Source organism: Nylanderia fulva, unplaced genomic scaffold (genome assembly GCF_048542155.1).
Source record: "Nylanderia fulva isolate GAGA-0341 unplaced genomic scaffold, ASM4854215v1 Scaffold371, whole genome shotgun sequence".
Taxonomy (NCBI): domain Eukaryota; kingdom Metazoa; phylum Arthropoda; class Insecta; order Hymenoptera; family Formicidae; genus Nylanderia; species Nylanderia fulva.
Genome location: NW_028190446.1, coordinates 29,808 through 48,096, shown reverse-complemented (window position 1 = coordinate 48,096; position 18,289 = coordinate 29,808). Strand labels below are relative to the sequence as shown.

General features: G+C 37.5%; 1 long non-coding RNA gene across 1 annotated transcript; it reads left to right on the top strand.

Annotated features, from left to right (window-relative positions):
* Positions 1-233: 233 nt before the first annotated feature.
* LOC146722085 (uncharacterized) lies at positions 234-1,171 on the top strand. The gene is made up of 3 exons (XR_014925352.1): positions 234-633; positions 719-918; positions 1,067-1,171. It is a non-coding gene; the product is annotated as an uncharacterized LOC146722085 (long non-coding RNA).
* The last annotated feature ends 17,118 nt before the right edge of the window (positions 1,172-18,289 follow it).

Genomic DNA, 18,289 nt, shown 5'->3' with positions numbered 1-18,289 from the left:
CTTTACATGACTCGAAAGCTAATTCCGCTTCTTTAGTCCAAGAAATAATTCTTCTATCCCTCTTGCGACTGTCCTTTAAATATTCTGTTAACAGAGCTTGATGATTTGCAGCATCCTTGAGACAGCGACGATAATAATTGATAATTCCTAAGAATCTGCGTAATTCATGAAGTGTCTTAGGTTTAGGATAATCAATAATTGATTTCACTTTTTCGGATGTAGGTTTAACTCCTTGGTTAGAAACTAAGTAACCAAGAAAAGAAATCTCGCTTTGACCGAAAAGACATTTAGCGACATTGATTGTCATTCCAGCTTGTTGAAGACGATCAAAAATAATGCGTAAGTGAGCAATATGTTCTTTCTCATCTTTAGAAGCAATAAGAATGTCATCAAGATAACAAAAGGCAAAACTCAAATCATTAAGTAAAGAGTTCATGAGCCGTTGAAAAGTTTGGGCTGCGTTTCGTAAACCGAAAGGCATTACGACAAATTCAAAAAGCCCAAATGGAGTAGTGACAGCTGTTTTGTGAATATCTTCTTTAGCGACGGGTACTTGATAGTACGCTTTAACTAAGTCGATTTTAGAAAAGATATTCTTACCAAAAAGTGAAAAAGAAAAATCTTGAATATGAGGTAAGGGATAACGATCCGGGATAGTCACTGAATTGAAGTGCACGATAATCACCACACAGTCTCCAAGAATTTTGTTCCTTTTTAGGTACCATATGTAGAGGGGCTGCCCAGGAGCTGCTTGAAGGCCTGCAAATTCCTTGCTCCATCATAGACTTGAATTCTTCCTTGGCACATTTAAGTTTCTCAGGAGTAAGTCTTCTGGGAGTCGAAAATTTAGGAGAACCTTCCGTAACGATATGATGCTCAACACCATGCGTTTTTACCGAGGAAATTGGAGAAAAACGGGTGAGTCCTGGAAATTCGGTTAAAAATTTGTGGTACACAGAATCAGGAGATGTGGTAAAATTGACAAATGTGCAACTTCTTGAATTTTTCCAGTATTCATAAGACCGGTAACATTATCAATCAATTTCTTGTTTTTAATGTCAATTAGGAGATTAAAATGACAAAGGAAATCGGCGCCTAAAATAGGACGTTGAATATCCGCGACACAAAATTTCCATTTGAATTCTCTCCTTAAACCGAGGTTCAAAATTAAAGTTTTTGAACCGTAAGTATTAATTTGAGTACTATTTGCGGCAAAAAGTTTTAAATTAGTATGCCACGGCTTCAATAAAACCTTTTTAGGTAACAACGATATATCAGCGCCCGTATCGACAAGAAAATTCAAATTTGAATGTCTGTCGAAAATAATGAGGCGATTGTTAGAAACACCGTCGTAAGCAGCCTCAGTCTTAAGCGGCGTTTTTAGTTTTCCTGTGAAGCCAAGAATGTTTTGGACATAGAACAAGGTAAAGTACATCGTTTAGCCTTATCACCAAACTTCTTATGGTAAAAACAAGTTGATGTATCTTTAATATCTTTATTTGATTTGTCTTTGTTACGCGATAACGATTTAAATCTTCTATTCTCTCTAGACCGGCTTTTGGAACGATCTCGACGACGAGAAACTTCAAGAGCTTCGATTCTTCGTAGCAAACCTGCGAAATCCGAAGATTTATTATTTGCATTATTGGAAACTTCCGCGACTTGCAAACCGCCGTCCCGATCAGCAATTTTATCGGCTAATTCCGCAAGTTTAACAAGAGGAACATCCTCTACTACGGCTAAAGTCGTTTGAATTCTATGTGGTAAGCGTTGAAGCCAAATCATTTGCAAAACACTATCTGCTAAAGATCCTCCAGACAAATGACGAATTTCTCGAAGTAATTCCGAAGGCTTTTTATCACTAAGTTCAATTCCAGCTAATATTTGTCTCAAACGTTTTTCCTCTGAATCCGTAAAGCGATTTATTAATATTTTCTTTAAATAATTATATTTATCTGTTTCAGGTGGATTTTCAATGACTTCAGATATGTTTACTAAGGCTTGTTCATCAAGATGACGAATGACAGAACTATATTTAATATCATCTGATCGAATTCGATAAACCGTAAACTCACTTTCAATAGAAGCAAACCAGAGTTTAGGTTGTTTATGCCAGAAAGTCGGTAGTTTTAATAAACGAAACTCATTTGAGTGAATTTGTAACATAGGATCACTCACCTGATGTCCAGTTTGAGAAGGTAAAATATTAATATCTGATCCAACCTGATTTGATCCGCTCGCCAAATCCATATCAATCTGTGTATCCGAACAGGGTCTAACTGGTGATCTATCGATTGGCATTTTCCTCTTGTTCCAGGAATCCGATAAAATGATTTGAGAATTTCCGTGAAGGACTAATCCCCCCTATGAGGTTTAAAACCCCCCGGAAAAGAAGAACTCTTAAAACAGAACCCCCAAAAAAAAATTTTTAAAAAGGGGAAATTTTTTTAATTTTCCCCGGGGGGAATTAAAATACCCCGACCCCCTTTGGGGGCACTTATTCCGATCCCCTTTAAAATGGGGGGGGGCCCTTTTAAAATTTTCAGTGGTTTAATATGGGGGTCTTTTTTAAAAAAAAACGTCGGGGAAAAATTTTATCACGTGGGGTTTGCCCCCAAAAAAAAAAAGGGGGGACTTATAAAAAATTCACCTTTTCTTTGAAAAGTAAGTTTTTCATTAAAATTTTAAAAAGGGGGAAAAAAAAAAAAAAATTTAAATTTTTAAACCCCAAAAAATTTTGAATGAATGTGTTGTTATGGAAATATTGTTTTTTCTTAAAAACATTAGGAAAAATTTAAAAAGGAAAAAAAATTTTTTTCCCAAAGAAAATAAAGATGAAAAAAGAAAAAAATGCAGTGAAAAGAAAAAGGTGAAAAAAAAGGGGTTTTAAAAGGAAAATGAAAGGGTGGTTTTTTTAAGGGGCTACAAGTTGCGACCCCCTAAAAAATCGATTGGCTCCCCCCCATTCTTTTCCCCCCAATTTTTTTTGGGGCCCCATGAAAAGGGTCCAGCAAAAAATTGACCAAAAATTGAAAAAATTTTTGGGGCCAAAAAAAACAACACACAAAAAGGGGGCCGCAGCCAGGGTTTTTTCCCCTTTTTTGGCCCCCGGTGATTTTTTTTTTTTCCCCCCCAAAAAAAACTAAAGGGGGGCCCAAAAAAAAGGGGGACGACCCTTTGGGGGCTACGATTGAGGAAAAAAAGGGGAAGGCAAAAAAGGGAAAAGGAAAAGAAAAACCCCAAGACCCAAAAAAAAATTTTTTTTTAAAAATTTTTTTCAATTTTTGGAAAAAACGTTGGCACAAGTGTAAAAAATTGGGGGGGGAATTTTTTGAAGGGGACAAAATAGTTTTTTAAAAATTTTAAAATTAAAATTAATTTTTTAAAAAAAAAAAAAAATTCGCGATATTTTTAAAAAACCACACCTGTTTTAAAAAAATTATTTTTTAATTAACCACTAGAAGAGTTTTTAAGTTTAAAAAAAGGAACATATTTTTTAAAAAGGCTTTTTTTTTAAAATTTGTGATTTATTAGTATTATTATATTAATTATTTTTTTTTAATGAAAAATTTTTTAATTAATTTTTTCTTTTTTTTTTTATAGGATCTTTGGAATCTCCCAAGAAAAAGTCCCAGCGACCCCAAACTCCCAAAAAAAACCCCGACAAAAAAAAAATTGGGGGGAGGGGGAAAAAAGGAAAGCATACTTTGAAAAAATCGATATAGCAGTAAAAAAGGAAGAAAAAAGGAAAAAATTAGTTTTTTCTTATCTGCAAAAATTTTAAGAGTATTTTTTTAAAAACAGCATTTTTTATTTATTTTTTTAACTTTTTTTTTTAAAAGGGGGGCCTAAAAACCCAAAAAATTTTTTTTAAAATTTTAAAAAAGGAAAAAAACAACCCAAAAAAAAATTTTAAAATTTTTAAATTTTTTTTTTCCCAAGGTCCAGATTTTTTAAAACCCTTTTTTTATAATTTTCCCAAAAAAAATGAAATCGAAAGCATAAAAAACTGGTTGAAAAAAAAAAAAAAAGGGGTTTTTTTTTTTTACAACCTTGTGAAAAGTTTAGTATTGTTTTTTATAATTTTTGAAATTTTGATTTTTTTTTTTTTTTGTCCCCCTTTTCCAGAAAAAAAAAAAAATTTCCCCTTTTACAAAAAGGGATTTACGTCAGATTTGAAAAAGGGGCCCAAAATTTTAAAAAAAGTATTCATTTTTTGGGGCCCATCGATATATAGGGGGGGATGAGAATCGAATAAAAATTTGGCCCCCCCAGCTGGGGGAAAAAGGGGGGCCCCAAAATACATAGGAGGTTTTTTAAGAGCCCTTTTTTTGGGTTTTAAATTTGGGAAAAAGGAAAAGGGGGCCAAAAAAAAAGGTCCCTAGAAAAAAACCCCCCTTTTCCATAAAAAAACATTTCTTTCACAGTGGATTTTTTCCCGTTTCCCAGGTACCCAAACTGACGTCAAAAAACCCCAAAAAATAAACGTATAGGGGGGGAAAAAAAGGGGAAATTTTGGGGATTTTTTAAAAAAAACTTCAGTCGGTTTACCTGGGTTTTTTTTGTTTTTGGGGGTTCATTTTTTTTGTCGACCCCCTTTAAGTATATAAAGTCAACAAAATTATATTCATTTTATATATTTTATATAATATAAATATTTTTTTTTTAAAAAATTGTCCCCCCAACCCCCAAAAAAAAATTTTGAAAATCATGAAAAATTAAAAAAAAAAGGGGAAGGAAGATAAAAAACCAAAAATTTTAAAAAAGGAGGGAAAAAAGCAAAAGGGGGGGTTTTGGGGGGTTAAAAGTAAAAAAAAAAGGGGGGATAATAAAAAAAAAAAAGAACTTTGGGGGAAAAGACTTCAATAAAGGGGGAAAAGGAAAAAGGGGAAATTTTTTAAATACCCCCCCAAAAAAGGAAAACAAAAAAAAAAAGTTAAAAAAAGCTCCCCCCCAAATTTTTTAAATTCAAAGGGGCCCCATCAAACGGGGGTTTTAAACCCTTTTTTGGAAGTTTTTAAAAAAAGCCGCGCTTTTTTCCCCAACCCCAAAGGGGGTGGGGGACAGTTTGTTTTCAAAATTTTCCCCCCGTTCCCCGCTTAAAAAAAAAAAAAAAATTTGAGAGGGGGGGAAAAAGGGGAAAAAGGAAGAATTTAAGTTTTTGGGGTTTTTTTTGGAAATTTTTTTATTTAAAATGGTAAAAATTAATGAAAAAAGTTTTCCCCCAAAATTTTAAATTGTAGAATTGCCCCCTGAGGAAAAACGGGGGGTTTAATTTTTTTAGTACATTTAAGTTTTTTTTTTTTATTTGTAATTTTTTTTTTTTTAAAAAAGGGGGTTTTTTAAAATTTTATTGTTTTAAACACCTAATATATTTCTAAAAAAAAAAAACGGGGAAAAGGGGAAGGGGGGGGAAAAAAAAAACAGAATTAGGGGGCCCCCAAAAAACCCCCAAAATTTGGGGGAGAAAAAAGGGAAAATTTAAGGGGGAAAAAAATTTTTAAAAAATTTTTTTTTTACAGAAAAAAATTTTTTTTAAAAAGGTTGGGGGGAAATAACCCCAAAAAACCCCAATTTTTCATGGGTTTTTTTTCCAAAAATTTTTTAAAAAATAACCAAGGGTTTTTGGGATTCTGGGGGAAGGGGGGGGTTTAAAAATTTTAATTTTTTAAAAAATCCCGATTTAATTTTATAAAAATTTGCATCGGGCCCCCCCCAAAGGGGAAAAGGGGGGGCCCCAAAGGGGACACCTGAAAAAAAAATTGGGGGAAAAAAAAGGGTCACCCCAAAAAAGGGAAAAATGAAAAAGGGGTCCCCCAAAGTTTTTTTATTAAAAAAAAAAGGGGCCCCACCGAAAATTCGGGGGGTCCGGTTGAGGGGAAAGGGGAAAAAAAAAAAAAAAAAGGGGGGGGCCCCAAAAAAAACCGGGGGGAAAAATTGGGGGCGGGGGGGCCCCCCGATCAAAGGGGGCCCCCAAAAATCCTCGTTTTAGCCCCGGGGGGAAAGGCCAAAAAAAAGGTTGGGGGGGGGAGAAAAACCCCCAAAAATCCTTTTTGGGGGTCTACCTAAAAAAAGAAATAAAAAAAATTAGCTTTGATTTTTTGGGGGGTTTTAACCCCCGTTATCTCTCAAAAAAAGGGGCCCCTTTTTAAAAAAAAATTTAAAAAAAATCGGCCCCGGGGAAGGGGTTTTTTTAATTTTTACGAAGTTTAAAATTGGGGAAAAAAAATTTATCGGCCCAAAAAATTTTGGGGACTTTTTTTGGGAAAAGGATTGGGGGTGGGGGTTTAAAATTTTTTAATTTTCTCTAAAAAAAAAAAAAAATTTTAATTTTAAAATTTTATGTTCTAAAAACAAATTTTTTTTTAAAGGGGGAAAATTTTTTCGTGGGTTTGGGGGAAAATTTTTTTCCCCCGAAAAAAAAAAAAGGTTAAGAAAAAAACCGGGGGGAAAAAAAAAGGAAAAAAAAAAGTAATTTGTTTGGATCCCCCCCCTTTGGGGTTTTTTTGGGGGGAGGGGGGGGAAAAAAAAAACGCGGAAAAAATAAGGGGGAAAAAAAAAATTTTGACTTTGATAAAGATAAAAAAGGTTTTTTAAAAACCCTTTTTAATTCCCCCCGGAAAATTTTCCCAAGTTCCCAAAATTTTTTTTTAAAAATTTTTTTTGTCAACCCCTTTTTGTTTTTTTTTCCCTTTAAGAAAAAAATTTTTCCCGGTTTTTTTTTTTGGTTTTTCCAATCCCAAAAACCCCTTTTCCCCAAAATTTTGGTGGCCCCCGGAAAAAAAATTTTTAAAGGGAAATTTCAGAAAAATTTTTCCCCCCTGAAAATGATTTTTAAAAGGGGCAAGAAAAAGGAAATTAAAACCAGAAGAAAAGAGGGGAAAAGGAAAAATTGGTTTGCTTTTTTTTTTTTTGTTATGTGGGTTTTTTGAAACCTTTTAAAAAAAAAGGAGGGAAAAAATTAAGGCCTGCGTCCCCCCTCCGACCCCAAATACCCGGTACAAAAAAAAAAAAAAAACCCCCCCAAAAATTTTTTGGGGAAAAGAAAAAAAATTTTTTTGGGTAATGTAATCTCGTCGGGGGAATCATTTTGGGGGGGGCCCCCCCCCCGAGGAAGTGCAAATTAAAAAAAACCCTTTTAAACCCCCAAACAAAAAATTAAAAAAGGGGTTTTTTGAACCCCCCCCAAATTTTTTTGGGAAAAAATTTTTAAAGGGGAATTTTTTTTGGAAAGTAAAACCGTGCAAAAATTTTTAAAGGGAAAAAGGGGGGGGGGTTTTAAAATTAATGGCTTGCGTCGAGGCATTCGCAAATTTTAAAAAAAAAATTGACGTCCAAACCGGGGGTTAAACATTTATTTGATCCACGGCTGAGACTCAGTTTTTTTCCCGGAGGGGGGGGGGAAGGGGGGGGGCCCCTTTAAGTGGGGGGAAAAAGGGGGGGGGCCCCCCGGGGTTAAAAGGGTCGGGGGAAAAAATTCCCGGGGGGAAAAAATTTGGTTTAAAGTTTTTGAGGGGAAAAAATTGTTGGAAATAAAAAAGGTTTGGGGAAAAAATTTTTTTTTGTTTTTTTGGGGGAAAAAAATTTTTTAAAAAAAATTTTAAAAGATTACGTAATCGTCAAACCTGACGATAAAAAAAAACCCCTTCAAAAAAAACGGGGGGGGAACCCCCTTAAACCCACATTAAAAATGTGTGGGTAAAAAAAAAGAAAAAAAAAATTAAAAACTAAAAAGGGGGAAAAAGGGGGGGGTTCCCCGGGGGGGGGGAATTTTTAAATTTTGGGGGGCCCAAAAATTTGAGGGGGTTTTACCGCAAAAAATCGGGGGAAAAAAAAAAGGGCCCCCTTTTTCAAATTTTTTTCCAAAAGGGGGGGCCAAAAAAATCAAAGAAAGGGGGGCCCCAATTTTTTCCCTTGGGGGTTTCCCCGGTAAATTGGGGGGACAAAATTTTTTAAAAAAAAAAAACCTTGAAACCCCCGGGGGGAAACCGGGGTTTTAAAAAACCTTTTAAAAAAAGAACAAAAATTTTTTTTTTGGGGCCCAACCCCGGAGAAAGCCCCCTTTCAAAAAGGGGATAAAAGGGGGCCTTCGGGGGAGGAAAAAAACGCCCCCCCCAAAAAGGGGGCCCAAAGGTTTTTAAAATTAAAAAAAAAGGTGGGGGGGTTTTTAAAACCCCCCGTTTTTGGGTTTTGGCGAGTTGTTTTTTTAAAAAAAGGGGGCCAAAAAGGGGAAAAAAAAAAGGGGGAAAAGGGGGGGCCCCAAAAAAAGGGAAAAGTGGGGGGGGCCCAAAAAAAAGGGGGGAAAAAAAAACCCCTTTTTCACCGGGATCGGGGGGTTTTTTAGCTTTGGTTTCCCCCTTTTTTAAAAAAATAAAAACGTAATTCTGGGGGGTTTTTAAAAAGGAAAAAAATTTTAATTTTAACAGACTAGGGGCCCCAATAAAATTTAAAAAATTTTTTGGCGCCAACGCGACCCCCAAAATTTTCGCGAGATGGTTTTTCCTTCCTACGGAATTCGACTCGGTTTTTGGGAAAACTCCAGAGGGAAAAAAACAAATTTTGGGGGAATGTTTTTCCCCCAAAAACCAAATTTTGCGGGACGCCCCCAAAACCGAGCATCGATAGGAATGCCTATCTCATCGAACACATCGATGGAAGCGTAATTGGAACCTACAATTCGAGGCAGATCAGACCTCACAGAGAACCACTGCTCAAGATCCCAGTAGATCAACCAATAGAAATCAGCGATGAAGATTTCTCAGGAGCAGAAGAGGATCCAAGAAATGTGAACATCATTTCGATAGTCCCTCTAGAAAGACTGATGTACAAGTCAAAACTAGAAGAGGGCAACGCAAACAATTTGAAATCACAAACAAAAATCTTGATGCCTGAAATTAAACATGAAGTGGAAGAAATATCATGTTCAGAAGGAGGCATTAAGAGAAACATATTTCTTAATCATCAATTTAACATCCAAAGAATTTTATTTACCAAATAATGGAAAACAACATCCGAAAACCAGATTTCACACCGGATAACGATAGAAAGCAAATTACACCTAAAATACAAATAAACAACCAAAAGAATTGTAAATTAAATAAAAAATTAGGCAAGGAGCTACCGGAAGAAAAAGCTAATAATTTACCTGTAAAAACCAACAACCTACCTGCGGAAAACTCGAAGATAATCACCAGAGGATACTGTTTTAATTATGCTATTTCTTATACTTTATTATTCACTTATTTATTATTTGGAAATAAATGAGACACTTATTCTCATACACTTGAACTTAATAACTTTATTTATAATATAATCAACCAAAAGCACAATGACTGAAATTCTCTTTCTTTATATTTTCGTACGGTGTGTTTGTCGCCGACGACCGACAAGAAGTGTGTTTGTACGCGCGTTCCACTCTTTTCAATCACGCTCGCTCAACGTGAGTGTCTTATGATTCATTCCATCAATGGATGGCACCACTGAAACGTTTAGCTAAACCTTTCTGATATTGAAATATTCACTTATTCCAACAGATACGAACAGCCGGAAGCTGTAAAAAAAAAGAAGATTATCAAATAATAAACAAAACACCTACTTACCCGAAAAAAATCCAAAGAAACACAGGAAGGAAGCCGGACACCAGTCACCTAAAAAAAAAAAAGAACAGTAGGTATACAACACGGGTTCTAACCCAGGGGCAATGAGGGGGGGGGGGGTAAGGAACGGGGGGGAATCGGGGGTGAGGGGGGTGACGTCACGCGGGAAAGGGGGTCTTATCAGCAGATAAGCTTATCTTATCAGCTCAGGTTACCTGATAAGGGGCTCAGGTTACCTGATATGTTTATAAACAAAAGATAAACATTCTAGCGATATCTATTACAAGATAAGATAAGTTTGTGCGATATCTATTACAAGATAAGATAAGCGGCGTCTTTGTGCGATATCTAAATTTTCTCTGAAAATCCAAGATAAGATAAGCTTGTGCAATATTTATTACAAGATAAGTTTATTTATTACAAGATAAGCGGCATCTTTGTGCGATATCTAAATTTTCGTAGAAAATCCAAGATAAGTTTATTTATTACAAGATAAGCTTGTAAGATATTTAAATTTTCTCTGAAAGTCCAAGATAAGATAAGGTAAAAAATTCTGGTTAATCAAATTCTACGAATTATTAATGGCTGCGTGAGCGCCGACATTCAGATATCTATTACAAGATAAAATATCTATTACAGCGATATCTAAATTTTCTCTGAAAATCCAAGATAAGATAAGATAAAAATTCTGCGAATTATTAAGAACAAAAGGGCTGTCGCTAAATCCCATGCTTGAATCCGAGCCGACATCATGGTGACTAGATCTACGTATATTTCTAAGAATATCAGCGGGGCGAACGTCGTATACCACATGTCTTCGCAGATTGTGACAGACTGGGTGCGATCAGCGCGTATACTCTCTGGCAAATCCAATTTCTTGCGAATTAAACAACTGTCGGGTTGAGGCGGTTGGATCAGGATGCTTAGGATGAGGACGCCATGCAGCTGCCGAAGGCCTAGTAACACTGAGCGAAGACGCACGCTACTCTTCAATCGGGGTTGCACAAAAAAAGTTTAGTGATTCACAACGTATTAATACTAGTTGGACACAAGTAAATTTTTACAACCAAAATCGGAGAATCGCGGAGAGCTTTGAGCTCAGCGATCTGTTGAGCGTTCCCGCCAATGACACCCCACAAAAGGGTTTGGGTAATATTTATTTTACGGGTGGATGGCGCAAGAGTGCGAATCAGTTTTTACGAAGACTCGAAGAACTCTGGCCGTGCCAAACTCCGGCGTCTTTCGATTGTGGACTAGGCAATCTCTTGGGTAGCGTGTGGAAGTGGGCCGCGACTCGGAACATATGTTGCAAGTATTATTGATAAATTTAAAATAATTTTTTTAAAAGGTTAAACACAAATTGATACAAATAGAGTTATAAGTATAAATATATCAAAATTTTTTAATCTTTGAGAAACGGTTGATTAAATCAATAAGATTCTTATTTAATTTATCTGTGTCCGTCTGTAAATTAAGACCATTTTTTGTCTCATAATATGTTATTTCAGAATAAGTTTTTCCATAGATAGGTTCCACATCTAAAAGTGAGCTGTTGTTCTAGTCAAACTGATGATCAGAATTAAACCTATGTTTAGTAATAACAGAGTGAGTCCTATTCTTTTAGTTAATATGATTACTATGTTCAATTTTTGTATGTAACTGGTCATCCTGTTTACTCCACATAAAGGGCGTTACAATTCAAGCAGTTAATTTTATAAGCTACGTTACAACAATTTGTTTTGGGGATGTTATTTTTGTGGACCTTAATAAATTTAATCCCGATTCAGCCAACTTTCGGACCAATATTTTTCTCGCCTATTTCTTTACAGGGGATGTTAAGAGAAGGAACAGGGGGAATTTTTGAGATCCCAACCATAGGATTCAAATTCCTTTCCAAAATGTTCTTTCCTTCATAATTGTCGCAATAACATCGCGTTTGGCTCTATTGGTCGAGAGGAATCAAGTGGAGATTGTGGCCTTAATAAATTTATTCATTTTATTTTTACTAAAATATGAAATTCTCAAATTAAGATCTTTTATTATGTTTTTAAAACTAACCAAAACTAGCGGTATATAAGGAATCGTAAAAAAATAATGGTATAATCCGATTATCACTAGAAACGAGCTGACTGTCCACATTAGCATTATTTTTATTTATTAAAAATTTCAATCTAGAATTGTTCGGAAAATAAATTCCAACGGGTAACTATTATTAAATAAAACTCTTATACTAAATTCTAAATTTTTTCTATAAAATAGAGGATGCAAAAGATAAATGCAAAAAAAGTCTCTATACAATGCCATAAATGAACTCTTTTTTGACACATCGAATGTTACGAATAGATGTTTAAATAACGAAATGTTGGTTTGTGATACCAATTAAAAAATAACATGATTGTTTAATAAAACCATTGTGACGTTGAGAAAATTCAACTTGTCATCTGAAATTTCTATGGTAAATTGTAGCCTCGGGTGAATAAAGTTAAAAGTCCTTAATGTATGTGATATCTCCGTTTCTGGAATTATCAAGGTGTAATCATCTACATATCTAAAATAAAACGCCGCTAATATTAGGTGTGTGAATTTTTTTTCTTCCAAAAAAGACTAGTGTGAAAAGACAGAAAAAGTACACTAATCAAAGTATTGGCCATCGCTTGCTATTATTTTTTCCTATCTGTCTAGCAGTTGTTGTATTCCGTGACGGAAAAACGATTTGTACTTTGAAGCATCCTTTGGCTCCATCCGTTAAGCCATTTTTTTATTACTTCATAAATTATTGAAGTGCTGATCCGAAAGCCCGTGTGCTGGACAAATAGATAATTGGATGGAGCAAAGTCTAGTGAATATAGCAGGTGAGGGAAAATGTCTCAGCCAAGTGCTTCCAAGGTGGCCTTCACAATTTTTTCAACATATGGCCGAGCGTTAACGTGCTGGAAGATCACTTTGTCATATCTTTTTTGCATATTCCGGCCGCTTATACTTCAATGCGTTGTTTAAACGGATTAATTGTTGTTAGTAAAGTTCGGCAGTGATGGTTTGGCTCTGTTTTAATAGCTCATGATACACTACACCCTTTTGGCTCTCATCCTCGAATTTCTTCGGCTGACCTAGACGAGATTTGTCATCGACACTGCAATTATCACTTTTGAAACGTCGAAACTATTCTCTGCTTGATTTATCAGTGGGAACACTTTTACCATAAGCTTCTACGAGCATTCAATGAGTTTCAGCAGCTGTTTTCTTCAAATAAAAACAGAAAATGAGAACTTGTCGCATATAATGCTGTTTTGGTTTAATTTTGACATTTTCGAATCAGATAAACACGATGTTATTATTACAAACCCAAACGTTTATCAATTGAATATTAATTCACACACCTAAACAAATTACATTTAGGCGTATCAAATGAGTTATTTGCAGAAGGGAGATAGATATACAAAGACAAGGAAACATACCCTTTTATTCCATCTGAACTTTCGCGTGGCGGCGCTGTCGACGGAAAATTAGCGTGTAACCGTGGTTACGAATAATACACGTATCTCTTATCTTACATCACAATTTAAAGTAATTGTTTATAATTTTGTTATTAAATGTTAAGTTTTATAATATTGTAAAAATTAATGTCAGTACAGGCCAACTAAAAAGCATAAAATTATTTGGATGTTAATGAATATTATAATTTTTTATTTTAAAACCATCACATAATAATACATTAAATCACAAACGTTTCGACTGTACGCAGTCTTCTTCAGTAGAGTCATATAATATTAGTCAATTATAAAATTAAAAAACATTTCGACAATGCTAACGATTGCAATTCTTACTGTTCATTATAATCATATATAGGCTTCCGGTTCCGGTAAGAGAGTGAGTGACAGGTGTGTAAAAGCGTGGCAGGTATTTGTGAGGAAAGAGTGAGAAAAGGGGTGAGGTGAATAGGAGATAAGAGGTGAGAGGGTGTAGAAAAAAGAGGAGGAGAGATTGAAAGGATAGGAGAAGATAAAGGGGTAAGGAGTTAGAAAGTAGAAAGTAGGAAAAGGTGAGACACGTGTACACGTAAACACGTGGAAGAAAGAGAGTAGGTGTAGGGAGTAGGTGCAGTAAAGTAAAAAGATAGGGAATTCACTAGGGAATTCACTAGCGAGTTGGAGCGAGTTGGAGCATAGAGTAGGTGAATCGAAGAAAGAAAGCGATAAGAGGGAAATGATTAATGAAGAGAATATTAGAGATAGGAGGATAGAGATCAATAGAGATAGGATGTTAGAGGAAGGGGGAAAAAAGGGAGATGAGGAAGAAATAAAAAAGAAGGCAGGGAGGCCGAGAAGAGTAGAGGAGTTAGGGAAAGAGAGGAGGAGCAGTATGGGATGTATAGAGGATTTTTTGAAAAGGAAAAGAGAAGAAGGGAGAGAGGAGGATAAGGAAGAAAAGGAAAGAAGCCTAAGAAGGAGCAAGAAGACAGAAAGGCTGAATAGAGAGGTAGGGGGGATAGAAAAGGAGGAGTTAAGGAGAATGATGGAAGAGATAGGGGAGAAGATAACAGAGAAGTTAGGCGAGGAAATGAGAAAATTGAAGATAGAAATTTGGAAAAAGGAGGGGGAATGGAGAGAAGAAAGAAGAGAATTGAGAAAAGAGACAGAGAGCCTGGAGAAGAGAGTAATAGATTTGGAAGCAAGAGTAGAGGAAAGAGGAAGAAAGGAGGAAAGAGAAAGAGAGGGGGGCGAAGGAGGGAGTAAGGGGATAAACGAGACAATAATAGGAAAAGTGAAGGACATAGGAAAGAAATTAGAATGGAAGGAAAGAGAAGAGAGAAGAAATAACATAGTAATAAAAAGAATGGAGGAAGGGAAGGAAGGGGTAAAGGAAAGAGTAGAGAAATTAATGAAAGAGATAGGAGCGAAAGCAGAGATAGAATGGATAAGGATGTTGAAAGGAAAGGAGGGAAAGGAAGGTGAAATGGTGGTAGTAAAACTAGGAAGTAGAGAACAAAAAAGACAGGTAATGGAGAGGAAGAAGATATTAAGAGGAAAGAGGGTGAGAATAGAAGATGATTTAACATGGAAAGAGAGAAAGGTAAAATGGAGGCTAATGGAGATCGCGGAGATAGAAAGGAGGAAAGGAAACAATGTATGGACGAGCTATGGAAGGATAAAAATCAATGATGTATGGTGGAGATGGGAAGAGGAGGAAGGTGTGCTTAAAAATTGGAAAGGAGAAATTAGAGAAGGTATAGAGAAAATGAGGGGGGAAGAAGGGGGTATGAAGACAGGAATGGAGGAAAAAAAGGGATAGAAGAAGGGAGAAGAGAGGAAAGAAGGAAAGGAGGAGGGGAGAACAATAGTAAGAGGAGAAAGGAGGAAGGAGAAAGGGAGACGGAGGCAGAAAGGAGAAAGGAACAGGAGAGAAAGGAAAAAGGAGGAGAAGTAAGAGAGGAATGGAAGATAGGTTTTTGGAATGTGGCAGGACTGAAGAATAAGGAAGAAAAGTTCTGGAAGGAAATAGAAGATTGGGAGGTGGTGGTGATGATGGAAACATGGATAGAGGAAAGGGGGTGGGAGGCGATTAAAAAGAGGTTACCGAAAGGATATAGATGGGAGAAGCAAGCAGCAAAGAAGAGAAAGAAGAAAGGAAGACCGATGGGGGGAATGATCATGGGGGTAAGGGAGGAGAGGGGGAAGATAAAAGTATCAGGAATGGGAGAAAAGGCGGAGGGAATAATGATGGCGGATTTAGAAGTAGGAAGAGAGAAGTGGAGGGTAATAGGCGTATACATCAACGGGGACATGGAAAGGAAATTGGAGGAAATGAAGGAATGGATGGAAGAGAAAGAAGAAAATAATTGGACGATTTTGGGAGGAGATTTCAACGCAAGGACAGGTAGAAGGGGGGGGTGATAGGAGGGGAGGAGGAAGAAGAAAGAAGATCGAAGGACAAGAAAGTTAATGAAGAAGGGAAGAAGTTGATAAAAGAGTTGGAAGAGGTAGGATGGGGAATTTTTAATGGAGGGATAAGAGGGGATAAGAAAGGGGAGTACACATACACAGGAGGAAGAGGGGAATCGGTGATAGATTACGTGGTGGGAGAGGATAGAGTAAAAGAAAGGATAAAGAGAATGGAGGTGGGAGATAACATAGAATCGGACCATCACCCATTGATTGTAACGCTAGAAAGAAGAGGAGGAGCTGAAAAGGGAAAAGGGGGGGAGGGAAAAGGAATAAGAAAAAGAGGGAGATGGACAAAGAGGGGAGGAGAAAGAATAAGAGAGGAAATAGAGTGGGGAGAGGGGTGGAAGGAGGGGATTGAAGAAGAGCTAGAGGAAAAAATAGGAAGAATAGAAGAGAAATTGAGAGAAGGAGAAAAAGAGAGTGGAGAAGGGAAAAGGAAAGGGTGGTGGGAGGAGGAATGTGAGAAGAAGAGGAAAGAAGTGAGGAAAAAGTTAAGGGAATGGAGGAAAAAAGGAGGAGGAGGAGAAGGATATAGAAAAGTAAGGGCGGAATATAAGCTAATGTGTAAAGGAAAAAGGGAGGAGGAGAGGCTAAAATGGTACAAGGAGGCGATAGAGGCAAGAACGGAAGGAGAGGTATGGAAGATTATTAACAGGGAAAGGAAAAAAGAGAGAAGGGGTGAATGAGGAGATAAAGGCGGAGGAATGGAAGGAATACTTTATGGATTTATTGGGAGGGATAGAGGTAAAAGTGGTAAGAGGAGGAAAAGAAAAAAGGGAGAGGGATGAGGAGCAGGAGATAAGCAGGGAGGAAGTGAAGAGGATGCTGGGAAAACTGAAGAAAGGAAAAGCAGCGGGGGAGGATGGGATACCAAGTGAGGTATGGAAATATGGAGGGGAGAGGGTAGAAGAGTGGGTATGGGAAATGTGCAACAGAGTATGGAGAGGAGAAGGATGGCCAGAGAGGTGGAAAGAAGGGATAATAGTGCCACTGTTGAAAAAGGGAACGGGGAATAAAGTGGAAAACTATAGAGGAGTGACATTGATGCCAACGCTATACAAGGTATACGTGGGGATTTTAACTGAAAGGTTAAAGGAAGAAATGGAGGGGAAGAATATGATACCGGAGAGTCAGACAGGTTTTAGGAAGGGAATGGGGGTGATGGATAGTATCTATGTGTTGAATTATCTGGTGAATAAGAGGGTAAATAAGAAGGGAGGAAAGGTAGTCGCGGCATTTATGGACCTGAAGGCGGCGTTTGATTCGGTAGATAGGGAGGTGTTAATGGAGGCAATGAAGAGGAGGGGAGTGAGGGAGGGTTTAAGGAGTAGGATAGAAGAGGTGTACAGGGAAACGAGGAGTAAGGTAAGAGTGGGGAAGGAGGAGGGAGAAAATTTTTGGACGGCAAGGGGGGTGAGGCAAGGTTGCCCAATGAGTCCGCACTTATTCAGTTTGCTGATAGCGGATATAGAGGAAGTGCTAAGAAAAGGAGGTTGGGGGGGGGGGTGAAACTGGGAGGGGAAAAGGTGCATTGTTTGGCGTACGCAGATGATATGGTACTGTTGGCGGAGGATGAGGAAGGGATGATACATATGTTGGGGAAAATGGAGAGTTATATGGACAAGAAAAGGTTAGAGGTGAATGTGGATAAGACAAAGGTAATGAGGTTTAAAAAGGGAGGAGGAAGAATGAAGAGAGTGGAGTGGAGATGGAAAGGAAAAAGGTTAGAGGAAGTGAAAGAATTTACATATTTAGGGTATAAGCTACAGAGGAAGGGGGCAGGAGGCGCAGGTAAAGAACAGAGTTAGGAAAGCAGGAGCGGTGATAAGACAGGTGTGGGGAATGGGAAAGAGAAAGTTTGCAGGAGACTGGATGAAAAGAGTATGGCTAATGGAAAGGTTGGTGGGGACGGTGTTGGAATATGGGGCGGAAATATGGGGATGGAAGGAGAGGAGAGAGGTGGAGGCAATGCAGGAGCGATGGATTAGGTGGACGTTAGGAGTAGACTGGTGCACGCCGGGGTATATGGTAAGAGAGGAGATAGGAAAAGACAAATTTAGGATAAGGGCAGGAAGGAGGGCGGTAGGGTATGAGAGGAAGTTGGAGGAAGGAAGGGAAGGAAGTTTAGCGAGGAAATGTTTTGAGGATATGAAAGAGAGGATAAGAGGAGGAAAGGAAAGAACGATGTGGGAGGAAGAGAGGGAGAAATTCTGGGAAGAAAGAGGAATAGAAGGGAAAGAGATGGAGGAAAAAAGGGGAAGGGGAGAGGAAGTATATGAGGGGTGGGAGCAGAAAGACAGGGAAAGGCAAAAGGAGGAAAGATAGGAGAGGATAAGAGAGTCGAGATATAATAGATGGTATGGGGAATGGAAGGAGGAGGGTTTACCGGAATACCTGAGAAAGGGATGGGGGGGAAAGTAGATGGAGAAGGATAATTAGGTTCAGAATGAACAATGAGATGAGAGGGGCAAGATACTGGGAAGAAGAGGAGAAAAGAAGATGTAGGTTATGTGGGATAGAAGAAGAAACATGGGAGCATGTGATAGGAGAATGTGGGGGAGAAGGGGAGAAGGGAAACTGGTGGGAAAGAATGAAGGAAATATTGCAGGAAAGAGGAGAAGGGGAAGGATGGATGAGAGAAATAGAGAAAAAGAGGGAAGAGGGAAGAACGGAAGAAAAGGGGGAGGGAGGGGAAAAGGAGGAAGGAAGTATGAGGAGGAGAATGAGTGAGGTATGAATGAGGTGGTGGAG